General features: G+C 56.1%; 1 long non-coding RNA gene across 3 annotated transcripts; it reads left to right on the top strand.

The window, feature by feature from the left end:
- The first annotated feature begins 563 nt into the window (after positions 1 to 563).
- LOC140689800 (uncharacterized) lies at positions 564 to 11,083 on the top strand. Of its 3 annotated transcripts, none has more exons than XR_012064924.1 (3): positions 564 to 784; positions 2,414 to 2,803; positions 9,788 to 11,083. It is a non-coding gene; the product is annotated as an uncharacterized lncRNA (long non-coding RNA). The 3 variants fall into 3 exon arrangements; XR_012064923.1 differs by having other exon boundaries at positions 564 to 1,011; XR_012064922.1 differs by lacking the exon at positions 9,788 to 11,083 and adding an exon at positions 3,003 to 4,441 and having other exon boundaries at positions 564 to 1,011; positions 2,288 to 2,803.
- The last annotated feature ends 2,762 nt before the right edge of the window (positions 11,084 to 13,845 follow it).

Raw genomic sequence — 13,845 nt, 5'->3', positions numbered from 1 at the left:
CAGATGTGGCTCCCAGCCCCCTCCTCCCTCCCGCGGGGCTGACTCTGAGCCTCTGTGGTCCCTGACGCGGCTCCAGGTAGGACTTGACAGGAGGTGAGCCCTGAGGTGCTGACCGCCAGGCACACTGCAAGCTGGAAGGAAATCCCCCTTACCCTCCCCGCCTGTCCCGGCCCTCTTGCGCGTCTCACCGGTGACAAGGCTGTGAGTCACCAGCACATGCTGATCATCGCTTTCATTTGGCAGCTCCGCTGAGGCCGGGGCGGAGGGCGAAACTGAAGTGCTCACGCCTGAGTCTGCACCCGGAGGCTCCGCGCCGCGCGCGTCCCACGACCCGGCGCGCAGGCCCCCACCCCCTGCAGGGCCCAGACAGAGGCCCGGCGGCCCAGAGACCCACTGCCCCGTGCGTGCTGCCCGCCAACCTCTGCTTCTGCCCAAGGGGGCTGCTCTTGGGTGATGTCTCCCAGCTCCCCATCTTGCTTCCCAGGGAACTTTGCTTCCGGTCTTAGTTTGGTTTCAGTTTTCTCCGTGGCTTCGGTGAGGAGCTGATTCTAGAGAGCGTCAAAGTCCCTGGGTTGAAATGGTCGCTGGGTTGTGTCAACAGGGGAGACGTGGGCCAGTCACCCCTCCTTTGAGGCCTTCCTGGACTAACACCGAGACAGCTGCTGCTTCCCTGGCCCAGATCCTTCCCCGGTTGAGGGCTTCCCAGGTCTGCCTCATTCGCTCCTGACTCTGCAGACGCTCGAATCCGGGAAGGCGCATGGGCGGGAGCTGCCGCGGGGCCCAGGTGAGGAGTCCTCGACCATTTTTGGCATCAACCAGGCTGCGCTCCGTCAGAGGGTTTCTGCACACCCCGCCTCCCCCACCTCTAGGACGCCTCAGGGTCTCCTCTCCCCTCCCCTCCCTTCCTTCCCACACATTTACCAGATGTCTACCATGAGCCTGGCCGAGTCCCAGGGCCTGGGGACCAAGCGGCAAATAAGCCAGGCCCCGTTCGGTTGGAACGACACTCAGGTGAGGAACACGTAAGGAGAGCGGCAGAGGCTTCCCGGGGAAGCGGGGCGCAGGCCTCCCTCTGGGAGCACTGCCGGGCAGGACTGACTCCGCTGGGGGAGGCGGGCCTTTGCATTCAGTTGTGGAGTCTGACTAGGGCAGGGTAGCCCCGGTATTCCTGGGAGAGGGGAGGGCTGAGCCAAGGCAAGAACGGCACAAAAGATACAGCGTGTTGGGGCCGTCTGGGTCCTGCCGTGCCCCAGGCCCCGGGTCGTCAGGGTTTCGTAGGTAGAGCCAGCCCTAAAGCGGAGGAGGGGCCCTGGTCTCTCAGACGGCACCCCCAGCCAGGGGGAGCTTAAAGGGCCCAGGTGCGGGCCCTCCTCCTCTCGAGAGGTGGGAGCAGAGGTGAGGCTGCAGACACCTGCTCTGGGGCCAGGCTCCAGGTGCAGGAGGCCCTCAGTGCAGGCATCTTGGGTGGAAATGGTCTGGCCAAGATTTCTCTAGGCCAGAGTGAGCACACGCACGCACGCGTGCACACAGTCGCCGGCTGGGCTCCCCTCACCGCTCACCCTCCTCCCCTTCCACCAGCAGACTCCCCTTCACACCAAACTGGGCGCCACCAGTCACTGAAGCCAGAAAGATGGCGGGAAAGGGCGTGGCTCCCAGGGGCAGGGTCGGCGCGTCCCCTGGACAGCAGGGGCGGGGCAAGGGAATGAATGGCAGCCCCCCGTCCTGGGGCTCGCTGGGGGCCTCCTGCGCTGCCACCCACGCTCAGTGGCGATGCCTGCAGTTCAGAGCTGGAAGCGGAATCCATGAGGACTGGTCTCCCCACACCCACCCTCACCGACCCCCTTCATTCCTCTTCTCCTCACTTTCTCACATTTGCACCTTCTTTGCGCTTCCTTTTGCCTCTGTTCTGTCTTCCCGCCCCTCTGCTGGTGGTGGGGGAGCCGGGATGGGCAGCCTGACCTTCAGGCCTGACCTTAGCCCACGGCTAAGCCAGGTTACGCTCCCAGTAGACAGGACCAGTTTCACCAGCCCCAGACAAGTGTGCTCGGAGACCAGGACAAAATGAGGTGAAGCAAGTCCGCCTCACAGTGTCGTCTAAGCACAGGCGAAAACGGGGGCAGCGCCACCCACCAAACACCCCCTCTCTTGGCCGAGACGAGTGACTGCTACTTTTTTTACTTGAGGGACAGTCAGTTTATAGTGTCGTGTCACTTTCTGGTGCGCAGCATCATGTTTCAGGCACACGCATACAAACATACATTCCTTCTCACGTTCTTCTCCATCACAGGTTACTCTTACAAGAGCCTGAATGTAGTTCCCCGTGCTCTACAACAGCAACTTACTGTCTGCCTTATGTACAGTAGTATCTGCAAATCTCCAACTCCCAGTTTATCCTTTGCTACTTCTTTACCAGTTTCAACTTTGTCTTCATGCTCGTCTCCCCCGAAATAAGTGGGATTGACTGAAATGCAAGTGCCCCCGCTTTCTGAAGACACTGGATCCAGAGAGACCCCCACTTCCTGAGACCCTCCCCCAGGGCTCCCAGCAAGGCTCCAGTGTTGTGATGGGTTCCTTCTGAGACCTCCTTGTGGGCAGAACACGCCCCTGACCCCCACGCCCCCCGGGGGGCGCTCTCCGCCTCCACAGTGAGGAGTGCATTTGCCTGGTTTCACCGGGTGTCCTCCTGGTGGTCTGGCTGAAGGGCATCGACAGAACTGGAAGGTCCACCCAGGCTCAGCCGAGACCCTCGCCTTCTGAGCCTGGACTGTCACTCACTGCCGCCCGTGCACACATCTTTCAGGAGGTGAGTCCTGGTGTTTCTGAAGCTCCCGGGTGATTGTAAGACATGTCCTGGGTTTTGAGTGAAGACGTGACAGGTCGGGTCAGAAGGACCCTTCCTGCGGAGCACTGAGCTCGGGCCCTGAACGGGGTACCCGTCACTGTGGGCCGCCGCGGGCTCGCTTCTGGGCCTTACTGACTTCGCTGTCCCTCTGGATCAACAGCTATTGAATGAACATTGGTGTTGCTGATGGGAAGCTGTGAACCATGTCAGATGTCCTCCATCTCAGACTGTGCCATTTTCCCCCAAACCACCCCTCCCTCTGTCTCAGTGTTCTCCTGGTCACCCGGGTGGGAGCCCGCCGTCAGAGGCTCTGACTCTTCCCTGTGCCCTGGACCCTCCCCCAGGACCTCCCTGACTCAGACCCCGCGGTGCCTTGGGGCTCTCAGGCCCTCCGGTCTTCTCTGTGCAGACCATAATCTCCAAGACAGCTCTCTCTGGAGCTTGGCCTGACCGCCCCACACCGCAGTCAGACACCCCCCGTGAATCCTCATCACCTCCTAATGAAGTTCAGACCCTCCCCTCGACCTTCAGGGCTGTCCGTCACCCAGCTCCCGCTCACACACGCACCAGACCTGAGTGCTCCACTCGCTGGCTGGGGAGACACTCTTCACGTCTTCAGATCACTGCACTTTGCTGTGCTGATCCGGCTGCCAGGAACGCCCTTCCCATCATTTTTTTTTCTTTTGTGTGTAAATCCTACTTCTCATTCAAATTCCAGCACAAATGCTACTTCCTTCTTCCCTGATCTCCGACCAAAGAGGATCACTGCCCCTTTATCAGCCTTCAAACTGTCCTCCTTTTTAAGCCCATTGCGACCTGTTACCGCGCACTGATCTGAACGGCGGTCACTTTTAATCACCCTTCACCTGCGTGTGATAGGTCGCGTTCCAGACCAGGGGCTAAGAAGCCAGGCTTTGCCATCAGGAAACCCTGAAATTACGTTTCTGTTTCCTACCACTACTAGTCCAGTGGACGTGGACAAGTTTTTTAACTTCTCGGATCCTCCGTTTCTTCACGTGCGTAATGGGGAGAGGTCCCTGGAGTGATGGTGAGGATGGAGGGAGAGTCTCGTGTAGAATGCCTCACACAGAACCCGGCAGAAGCGAGGGTCACTGTCATTGTCATAACAACTGCTGTCCTCACTAGGGTGAGGTCTCCCAGAGCAGGGCGTCTCGGCTTCCGTGTGCACACGGACCAGCTGGGTATCTTGTTAAAATCCAGCTGTGACGCAGGAGGGCCAGGTGGGCCCGAGAACCTGCATTTCTTACAAGCTCCCAGATGGAGTGGACGCGACCGCTCCCGGGAGCACACGTGGGAGAGCAGAGTCCTGGAGGGCGGCGCGCGCTCTCGCATGGGTTCCTGCACGAAGTCGGGGCAGCACCGGTTTTCACACGCGCGCGTCCTCACGGTGGTGGGAGGGATGATGCCGCACACCAGCCTTCCTTACTGGGAAGATCACACCCGCCCGCCCCTGACCCCCCCAGCCCGGCGACCTTGTGGACCTCACGGAGGACTGAGATTTCCCAGGGGCACAGCTGCCGCCTCTCGGAAACCAGCGCTCGGAGTGGAGCCGGCTGCGCGCTGGCCTCAGAGCCCTGATGAATCCCCTCCCTTTGTTTGCCTCATTACCGTGATTGGGCTCTGCCCGTAGCGTAGCAACGGCTAATTGCAGGCTGGCTGCGGAGCGCAGTGCCCGCTATTAACATTTTATCGAGGCTTGATTGTGCTCCTTTTTGCAGCAATGAAGCTTCAAAGTTTCAGAAACGAGGGGATGTGGTTAGTGGGAGCTGATGTTTTCATCTTAGCAAGCTCCGTAAAGCCCTGCTTCGCGGTATCATTGACCTTGAGATGGTTTCCTGTGACCACGGAGAAGCCCATCATTTATTTAACCCTCCAGAAGGCCTGCCACAATCCCCTGTGGCCAGGCAGAAAGCACATTATGGGTCAAACGGCATTGCAGAGAGCCTCAGAGGGCAGGCTGGCCGAATCGTTCGGCCTTGTGGGCATTTGGGTGCAAAAGCTACAGTTTGCATGTGCGGCGGTGCGGTGTGCAGACAGGTGTGCCACTCCGTAGCCACCACACTGCCACTTAGCAGCCTTCCAAAACCAGCGGCAGAATCTAGAGGCTTTGAAAATAGTTTTCCAGGAATTCAAGTGCCAACCTGTAGACAGTGGGAGTGGGAAAGAGGTGAACCCATGAGCAGGTACCTTCTACAAAGGGTTTCCGAGCCCTCGTGGTCACGAGCATCCCTGGGAGCCTGTTAGAGCTGCACACACTCCAGGCTCCAGCCCAGACCTCCTGGTTCGGGTGAGGGCGGCAGGCTGGGCGTCCGTCCTCACTCGGGTGGTGCTGACGCTGAGCCACTTTGGGAACCACTTACCTGCAGCCATCAGGGACTTTGGGAAACATACAGAGGGCAGCAGAGCCAGCTGCCCCTTTTGCAGGTGCGCGTCAGGGGAGGGAGGCAGCCGCTCACTGTGCTGCGCTCAGGTTGGGACCACGGGGCCCGGCAGTGGGAGTGGCCCTAGTTGGTGGCTGTCTAGCTACCGCGTGCGTCAGCACGACCCGGAGGCTGGCTGAACGCAGGCTGCTGGGCTGCTCCCTAGAGTGCCTGCTCCGTTGGGTCAGAGGTGGCGTGGAGACGTGGCATTCTTAACCGGCTGACAGGTGGTTCTGGTGGCGATGCTCCAAGGACTACACCAGGAGAGTCACTGCCCTCAGCGATTCTCCAAATTTGGACCAAATGTGTCTCTTTGAAAAGGACTCAGTCTGCTTCTTGGTCCTCATGTGGGGGATGCTGCTTTGCATGAAGACTCTGTGCTTGTGTCTCAAACACCTTCTGTAGCTCAGAAACAGGGGTATTTCGAATCAAGCTTTGACCTGAGACCTGATGAAGGAGGGGACTGACTGTGGAGTCCTGTTTTTAAACATGTTGAATCCAGACGAATGCACGCTGTTTCACCATTGGTAAGAGAAGCAAGGCTTTTAAAAGGAGGTGGGGTTTTTGGCACTGCTTCAATGAAAGGCAAAGGATTCTCTGATGAGCTGACCTCAAGCTGGGAAAAGCTTTCCATAAGGTGCAGTAACGGGATTATGCTGAATGAGTGGGAGATGACAATGTGCATATTTTATGGAGGGAAGATGCGGGGAATGGGGGTGATGGTAAAAAAGAGAAAATTCAGGGTAGGTTTAATGCAGGGGTTGCAACTCAAAAGCCTTGAGAGGCCAGCCCGGTAACAGAGATGAGTGAGGCAGGCAAGTCAGGTGAGCACCTGTGATTCTGACCTGGATGAGGACTTGAGTGTGGGGGCGGTGGTGCCCCAGAAGGGCAAAATCATCCAACACAAAGACAATTCTGCAACAAAGTATTGAATAGCTCATGTAGCTTACTGAGAACTGTACTGAAAGTGAAAAACAGACGGTTGTGTAGGTACAGAATGGTTACAAATGTGCTGGCTGCTTACCCTGGTGATCTGGGGGCTGACTGGGAATGCCCCAGCTTTACCAGCGCACCCCCACTGCGTAGCACTAGCCCGGAAAAGATTAGAATTCAAAATTCTGATTAGATTTCTACTGAATGTGTATTCACTTTCATGCCATCGCAAAGTCGTAAGTCAAACCATCGTAAGTCAGGGACCATCTTGTGCTTTGTTATGCAGTGAAAATTAATGGAGATACCCAGTGAGTAGCTGGCCTGTGAATTAGATACGAGTCTATGGTAGAATGAAAAATAAATATTTGGTCCTTGTCCCTGGCTCCTGGTGCAGAACTCCTAAACCCTTGGGCTCTCCTGAAGGATAATGTCTTCTGTATGCTGGTGAGATGACCCGTGCTGGGGATCCCAACAGCTTCAGGATGGGGCTGGTCACCCCAAAGACCAAGGCGTGATTAAAAGACTGGGACTTGGAACCCTAACCCACGCAATCTCCGAGGAAGGGAGAGGGGCTGGAGATTGAGTTCAGTCCCTGCTGGCCGGCGACCCGGTCCCGCCCTCCTGCACACACCCCCGTGCCTGGCCCTGTGCAGCTCTTCCTCTTGTTCCTCAGTTACGTCTTTTCTCAGAAGCCGGCAAACGTTAAGTGTGCTCCTGAGTTCTGTGAGCTATTCTAGCAAATCATCAGACCCGAGGAGGGGGTCGTGGGGATTTATGGACGGTGGGTCAGAAGTACGGGACGGGTGGCCCAGGACTGGTGCCTGAAGTGGGAATGAGCCCTTAACTTGCAAGGTCTGATGGCAACTCCAGGCAGGTAACGTCAGAGTTGAATCGCTGGACACCCAGTTGAGGATTGGAGAATGGTGGAGATTCTGCTTGGTTGGAAGTAACAGAACAGCTGATGAACAGTGGCTTAAGCAAGTGAGAGCTTTCTCATGCTCATGTGATGAGAAAGAAACTTCGAATCTTTGGTCGGAACCAGCTGTGCCGAAGGGGACTCTGGAGGTGCTGGTGACGTTCCCTCTCCCACAGAACGGGGTCTGACCGGGAAGGAGGAACCGGTGTGCGTCTCACGGTGTCCGCCTCAGCCAGCTTCTGCTGGAAGAGGGAACAAATGTACTCCACGAGCGTCCCCTTCTCTACCAAGTTTAGCCATAAACCGCGAGTTCAGCAGCCCGCACACCCAGCACACACCAGCCCCTGCTCCAGGGAAGAGGTCTTGGTCTCACCTCATGGCTCGGCGTTTCATATTGTTTGTCTGGGTTTTGTCTGGGGAGTGGCAGATTCAGCTCAGAGACCGGTTTGTCTTTAGCGGTAACTTAGCGCAGGTTCCCCGTGGGAATTACAATAATTTCACGAGCCAATAGCTTCCAGAATAAGGCAACAGAGAATCAACACACTCCAACAAATGACAGACTGACTACACCATTGTTCCAGGCCAGGGGAGAGGACAGAGATGAAGTCCAGGTTCAGCCCGAGGTGTGCCTCCTCTCAGAGCTGTGGCTTCAGGAGAGCCGGTTCTGCCAACAGGGAGGTGGCATCCAGCTGCCAGCGCAAAATGAAAGTCCTCTGTTGCTGGAGCACGTTGCTAGGGAACAGAGGCACCGGTGTAGCCAGGCTCTCCAGGGTTGTCACTCCAGGGACTGTGACAGGGCCAGCACCAGTGCCTACAGGAGTCCCTCCCACAGCAGGAGGAGATGCCCCTTCTCTCGCTGAGGCTGCCGCACAGTTGGCACCATTGCCGGCCAAGAGGAGCGAGTGTCTCGCGATCTTCCACGAGCTGGACCAGCAAAGGGCGCTCGGCCCAGACCCGGCCTCTCCGCCGTGGCTCTCACCCCGCGTGTTCCACGCGCCGCGGCCGCGGCCGCTCCTCCACGCGCCCTCACCAGCAAGCCCCCGGCGGGCGCTTGGCCGCCGGGCCCCCGAGTGCTGACCGGCTGGCCACGGGTCACGACACCCTCACACAGCTTGCTTCGTTCTTTCCTCAAAACAACTCTACTTCTAAAACCAACTTGGGTCTTTGTCATAAACACGTGGATTAAAACAACTTCACTTAAGTCATCACCAAGTGGATCGGGAATCACATCAAACCGACACCCAGCAGCCGGGTCCAGGTTCCAAGTTCCTCACGAGAAGCTGACTGATCTGGATGCTGACTCAGCCCCCGACGGCGTCACTGCAACCAACTTTAAATCTGAAGGAAGAGCGACGAGCAGGCACTTTCGGACGAGCGTCCCTTCTGCAAACCGTAGCCGGCTTCCAGGACGCGCGGCGCCAAAGCAGAGGCCATAGGAGGAGCTGAGGATAAAGCTCCCCGTTCACGGACGTCGCCTGTGGCCGTTTCATGAGGAGAAGCGCGCTGATGGGAGTGAGAAGCGCAGGGCAGGAAAACGAGGCTGCGTTTCCTCATTTCCCTTCTTTTTCAGCACTTTGTGGAGGGGAGGAAGTGGAAGTGAAGGAAGAGGAGAGCACAGAGTCTCGGCTCGGCAGCGCTCTTGGAAATAACTGTCCGACGTCTCGCCCAATCACGAGCAGTGACCGCTGACATTTGCTGAGTGTTTACTACAGGACACGTATCACGCAAAAGCGTTTACTTGGTTTTTATTTTATGGCTTTCGCTTTACCCTCACCACCTCCCTAAAAGGCAGCGTGATGTTAATGCCTGTTTGCAGGCCTCAAGTTCAGCACTTGTTCAAGGCCACGGCGAATAACCGGCAGGACTGGAATCCCTGGCTGGGGCTGCCTCCTCCTTCGTTCTTCCTGGCGCATCCCCGACGCCGTTCTCATCCCCTCCCGCTCTCCACTCCTGCTCCTGCTCCTTCGGAAAGCTTGGCTGCTCAGACACTGGTTCACGTGTTAAGCTGACATCTGCTTTCCTGGAACCCGCGTCGTCCGTCTGCCCACTGGAGTAACCCGGAAGCCAGTCCGCCTGCCTGTGGCAGTCCTTCGGGGCCTGTGCTCCACAGTGCTGCATCCTCTGAGCCGTCTCTCCTCCACGCTGAATCTCTGCCGCCAGTGCAACCCTTCCCCAGCAGGCCTTCCTAGATGCGGGGCTGCTTCCTCTGGGTGCACTGAGCGCAGACCGCAAACTCAAACGTCTGCACACAGCAGACGCGTCGGAGAATAAATGGAGCCACAGGTATAGTAGAACCACCCGGCCGTCTCCTCTCATGTTCCTGCTTTTCACAGACGTGGCTCTGGAAAAGCTTTGCTCTGCAAACTCAGTGATAAAGGCCAGCTAGCCCCCAGTCTCGCTCTTCAGGGACCACTGGGAGCCCCCAGTCTCGCTCTTCGGGGACCACTGGGAATGGGGAGCCCTGTGGCAAACGGCCAGGTGGACGCTGCATCTGAAAAAAGCAGATGGTGCTCAGGCCCAGCCAGGTGTTGTCGTGAAGGACGGTGCTGGGTCTTCTGAACCTTTTAAAAGCTGCTGGAAATCTGGGTTTTTGTTGGAAAACTTTTGCTTTTGATCAGCTTGTTTTTTCCTTTGCTTTTTGTGGTTTTTTTACAGCGTTATGTAAACCAAACAACAGTGTCCGCAGGCTGGATCCAGCCCCTGGGCTGCTGGTTTACAACTGCTGCTAGTGTTCACCAGCTGGACCCCAAACCCCGACGAAGTCTGGCCGGGCCTGAGGACGGTCGGACCCTCACTTCGTCTGACCGAAACGCCATGCTTCTAGGGACGCAGGCGGCAGATGCGGGAGCTTTCCTAGTGGCTGTGGCGTGATGTACCGTGAGTTCGCCTGGACTGGGAGCCGAGTGAGCAACCTCGAGTCTTCATGTAAAGTGCCGTCCGGCCGGGCCGCTCCAGCCGTCTGGGGCAGTGAGACCTTGAATCCCATTGCCTGGCTCTGCCTTCCTCCCCACTGGGCCCCGCTCTGCCTTGGAGAGTTTTGTCTATTTCTCCCTGCTTTTGTGCACAGCTTCGACCAGCGCTCCTTCTTTGAAATCACCAGCTGGACCCGATGCCTGGGTGAACTCTGACCCGTCCTGAGGGCAAGAATAAAAATGTTAGCTAGAAGTATGGAGACACCCCAAATGTCACCAGTGTGCGAATAACACTCCTTAGCTTCAGAACAGGAGGACATTAGCCTGTGTTCAGCAGCTACTGTGCGCTCAGTCCCACCTCGAAGACCCCTTCCGCTGCTCTGCCCCATGACCGAGAAAGAACCCCCAGGCTTCACCCCATATCGTCAAGCCGTAACTCTCAGCTCTGGTCTGGAGTTCCCAGATTAGTTCCTGGCTCTGGACCTTGGTCCCGTCTCTGGATGAAACCCATCCTTGGCAGTCCGGGGATCAGTGTGGCCCCGCCCAGCACTCGTCCCAGGCACGCGGTCCTTTGTCTGCATCTGTGGCTGGACTCCTGCTTGTCCAGGGGGACACACACTGTTCCAGGCACTGTCCTTGGCCCTGCAGCCTCCCTGATCTCAGTGGTGAGTCTATGGCTCCCACTGCCATCTGGCCCACATGTTTCAGTTGACCCCTTTTGATTCTCAAGGAATTTGTATTATTCATGCTCCAGGTGCGAGTTCTCCAGCTGTAAGAAGGGGGCACTGGTGTTCAGCTTACAGCAGTAGGGCGGGGGTCAGTGAGACTTGTAGTAAAGTTCTTGGCACACAGTAGGCACTTAGTATGTAATGATGGCAGAAGTGCTGAGGTGTGCGCTGTCTCTGGGCCCTCCCTGTGAGTGAGAGCAGCCTTCCTTTTGTCCTGCCAGGTTTGCAAAAAACTGAATTACAGATTTGTTGCTTGGTTGCTGTTAAAAAAAAAAAGTTCAAACTAACAATACAGACATTTAGAAAATGAAGTCGAGTCTCTGCCCCATGTTCTACCTGCCAGAGAGGCCCCTGCTACCCGGTCAGTGTGCACCTGCTGATGGTGTCCTAGACACACGCACACACACATGCACGCACGCACACACGCACGTACACACACATGCACACACGTACACACACACACGCATGTGCGCACACACATGCACGCACACAGGTTTTAAAGCAACACTAGGATCACACGATACATACTCCCCTGCAGCTTCCTTCTCTCTCTAAGCAGAATTTCATGGCCATTCTTCCAAGTCAGAGTATGTGGGGCTCGTCCAGTGCCGGCCTGAATTGTGTCTCCCAAAATTCACATGTGGAAGCCTTAACCTCCAGCCCCTCAAAGTGTGACTGTTTTTGGAGATGAAGCCTTTGAAGATGTAGCTCAGTTAAAGTGGGTCATTAGCGTGGGCCCCAGCCGGCATGACTGGTCTCCTTTCAGGGGCGGGAGCTCGGGACACAGAGGCCTCAGGCGCGCGTGCTCAGGGAGGGGGCAGCCGTCTCCAGCCACGGGCGGACGCTTCAGGAGAAACCAGCCTGCTGACGTCTTGGTCCCGGGCTTCTAGGCTCCAGGACTTTGGGAAAATAAATGTCTGTGGTGTGAGCCCCTGGTCTGCGGCATTTGTTTTGGCAAAACCAGCAGGCTTCTTCACCCGACCTTTCATACGATACGTAGCACTTCATTTTGTAGATGGCACAGAAAACGCGTGTGCCGGTGGACTCGGAGGCCGTCTGCAGCTCCGAGCTATTGCTGACAGCGCTGCAGGTGACGTCCTTGCGATCCATGCTCGGTGCACACGTGTGCGGGCGCCTGTGGGCTCTGCCGCATCTGAGGAAGACCAGGCTGGAGAACACGCGCATTTAAACAAGGTGTGAATTAACTGTGCCGACTGAAACTCCAATCCTGCAGACAAACTTCCGCCTCCCTTTACCCCAAAAGCAGAATTTCAAGGAAATTCATAATTTCATGATTTTACATTCTGTGGCCGTAAAACATAACTATGACAGCCTTGACCTTGGCTTTGCTCGTCCAGACCACTCTTGCCTATGCCGGGACCGCGGCCCCGTCTACCGCCTGCAGAAACACGCAATTTTCCTGAATGGAGAAAACTCTCAGCCAGCTTTATGGGCGCTTTGTTGTGAAGGCAAACTCAGTAAGAACAAACGGCCGTGCTCCAAACAGAAGCATTGATTTTAATTTTTTAAGAGTATAAATAGATTTGAATCACACACAGTAGATTGGATTTGGGGAGAACATATTTCATAACAAGCTGCCAATATATTTGTTTTCTCATCTCTCAACAAACAGGAATGGGGGTTGGCGGCTGCAGATGCAGACCCAGGTTGGCAACGCCTTTCAGATAGGGAGAGTTACCTTGATCTGAGTTGATGTGTCTCACTGGCCTTTTAGTTTGGAAAAAAGTCAGAAATGGGAACCACTTTCATAGAGGAGATGAACTTGGAGATGCTATGGCCCAGTTCCTTCCTGGAGAGCTTTGGATTTCCCCAGACTGCAAGGGGGTTGCCTGCCTTCTTTTTGCTCTTACTCTTTCAAACATATGGTTGTGCAAGAGGACTGAGCGTTAAAAGAAGTCTGTAAAGACAGAAGCCATGAGCCATCGGCCACTCGGAGGACGTATGGAAGAAGCGTGACCGTCCCCGTGGTGACCCGAGCGCTGGTGTGAGAAGCAGCGTGGCTGGCAGATGGGACACTTCTGAGCATGGATCTTGCTGGCTGTCTCCCACCTTGGACCGCGGGTTACTGGGGAGCAGGAACCATCAGACGTGTCTCTGCCCACAGCCCGGCACAGGCCCTGCGCACAGATCCTGCCTCTCCTCCGCCACACTCACCACTGAGATCACCTGATTCAGCTTCGCGACTTTAACGCCGTGTCTGTGCTGATAGTTCACAGACTTACGTCTCTGGCCAGGAACCCCCTCCTGAAGTCCAGCGTCTACATCCATGTACCTGCCTGGCGTCTCCACTTGGATGCCTAACACTCTTCTCAAGCTTTAGATGTTCAAAACTGAGCTTCTGGTCTCCACTCTCCCTGAACCTGACCCACCGGCAGCCTTTCCAGCCTCAAATCATGGCCATTCCGTCGTGCCAGTTGTTCAGCCAAATGCCGTGGAGTCATCCTTGACTCCTCACTCTCTTACTCCTCAAATCCTGTTGGCTCTACCTTCAAAATATAACTATTTTTTTCAGTAACTTCACTGCTTTCATCTTGATTCTAAGCCACTATAGTGGATTAAATAATGATCCCCCAAAAGATATGTCCAGATCCTAACCTTTGGAACCTGTGAACGTGTCCTTATTTGGCAGGAGGGCCTTTGGAGATGTCGTTAAGAATCTTGACATGAGAGCGTCTTGGATTCAGAGTGGGCCCTGATGCAGCGGCAGCGAGAGTGGGAGAGGAGGCGGCAAAGCACAGAGTGGATCAAAGACAGCTGGGAAAAGAGCTGAGGCAGGACACGAAGAATGTTTAGGGATAAACAGTGTTTCTCAAAGGGGCATTGGGCCACCCACATCAGCACCACTCGGGGTGTTTATTTACTGCAGAGTTTAGGGCCCCTTCCTAGATCTCCTCGGGAGTGGAGCCTGGGAGTCACCTGTGAAACCAGCATCTGGGGATTCGGACGACATGGAGGTCTGAGAATCTCAGGTCCTGGGACTGGGTTATGTCTGGGGGGTGTGTGTATGTGTGGTGTGTGTACCATCGCTCTATCCGAAAGCCCTGCTCTGGCT

Source organism: Vicugna pacos, chromosome 27 (genome assembly GCF_048564905.1).
Source record: "Vicugna pacos chromosome 27, VicPac4, whole genome shotgun sequence".
Taxonomy (NCBI): Eukaryota; Metazoa; Chordata; class Mammalia; order Artiodactyla; family Camelidae; genus Vicugna; species Vicugna pacos.
This window is presented reverse-complemented; position numbering and strand designations above follow the sequence as displayed.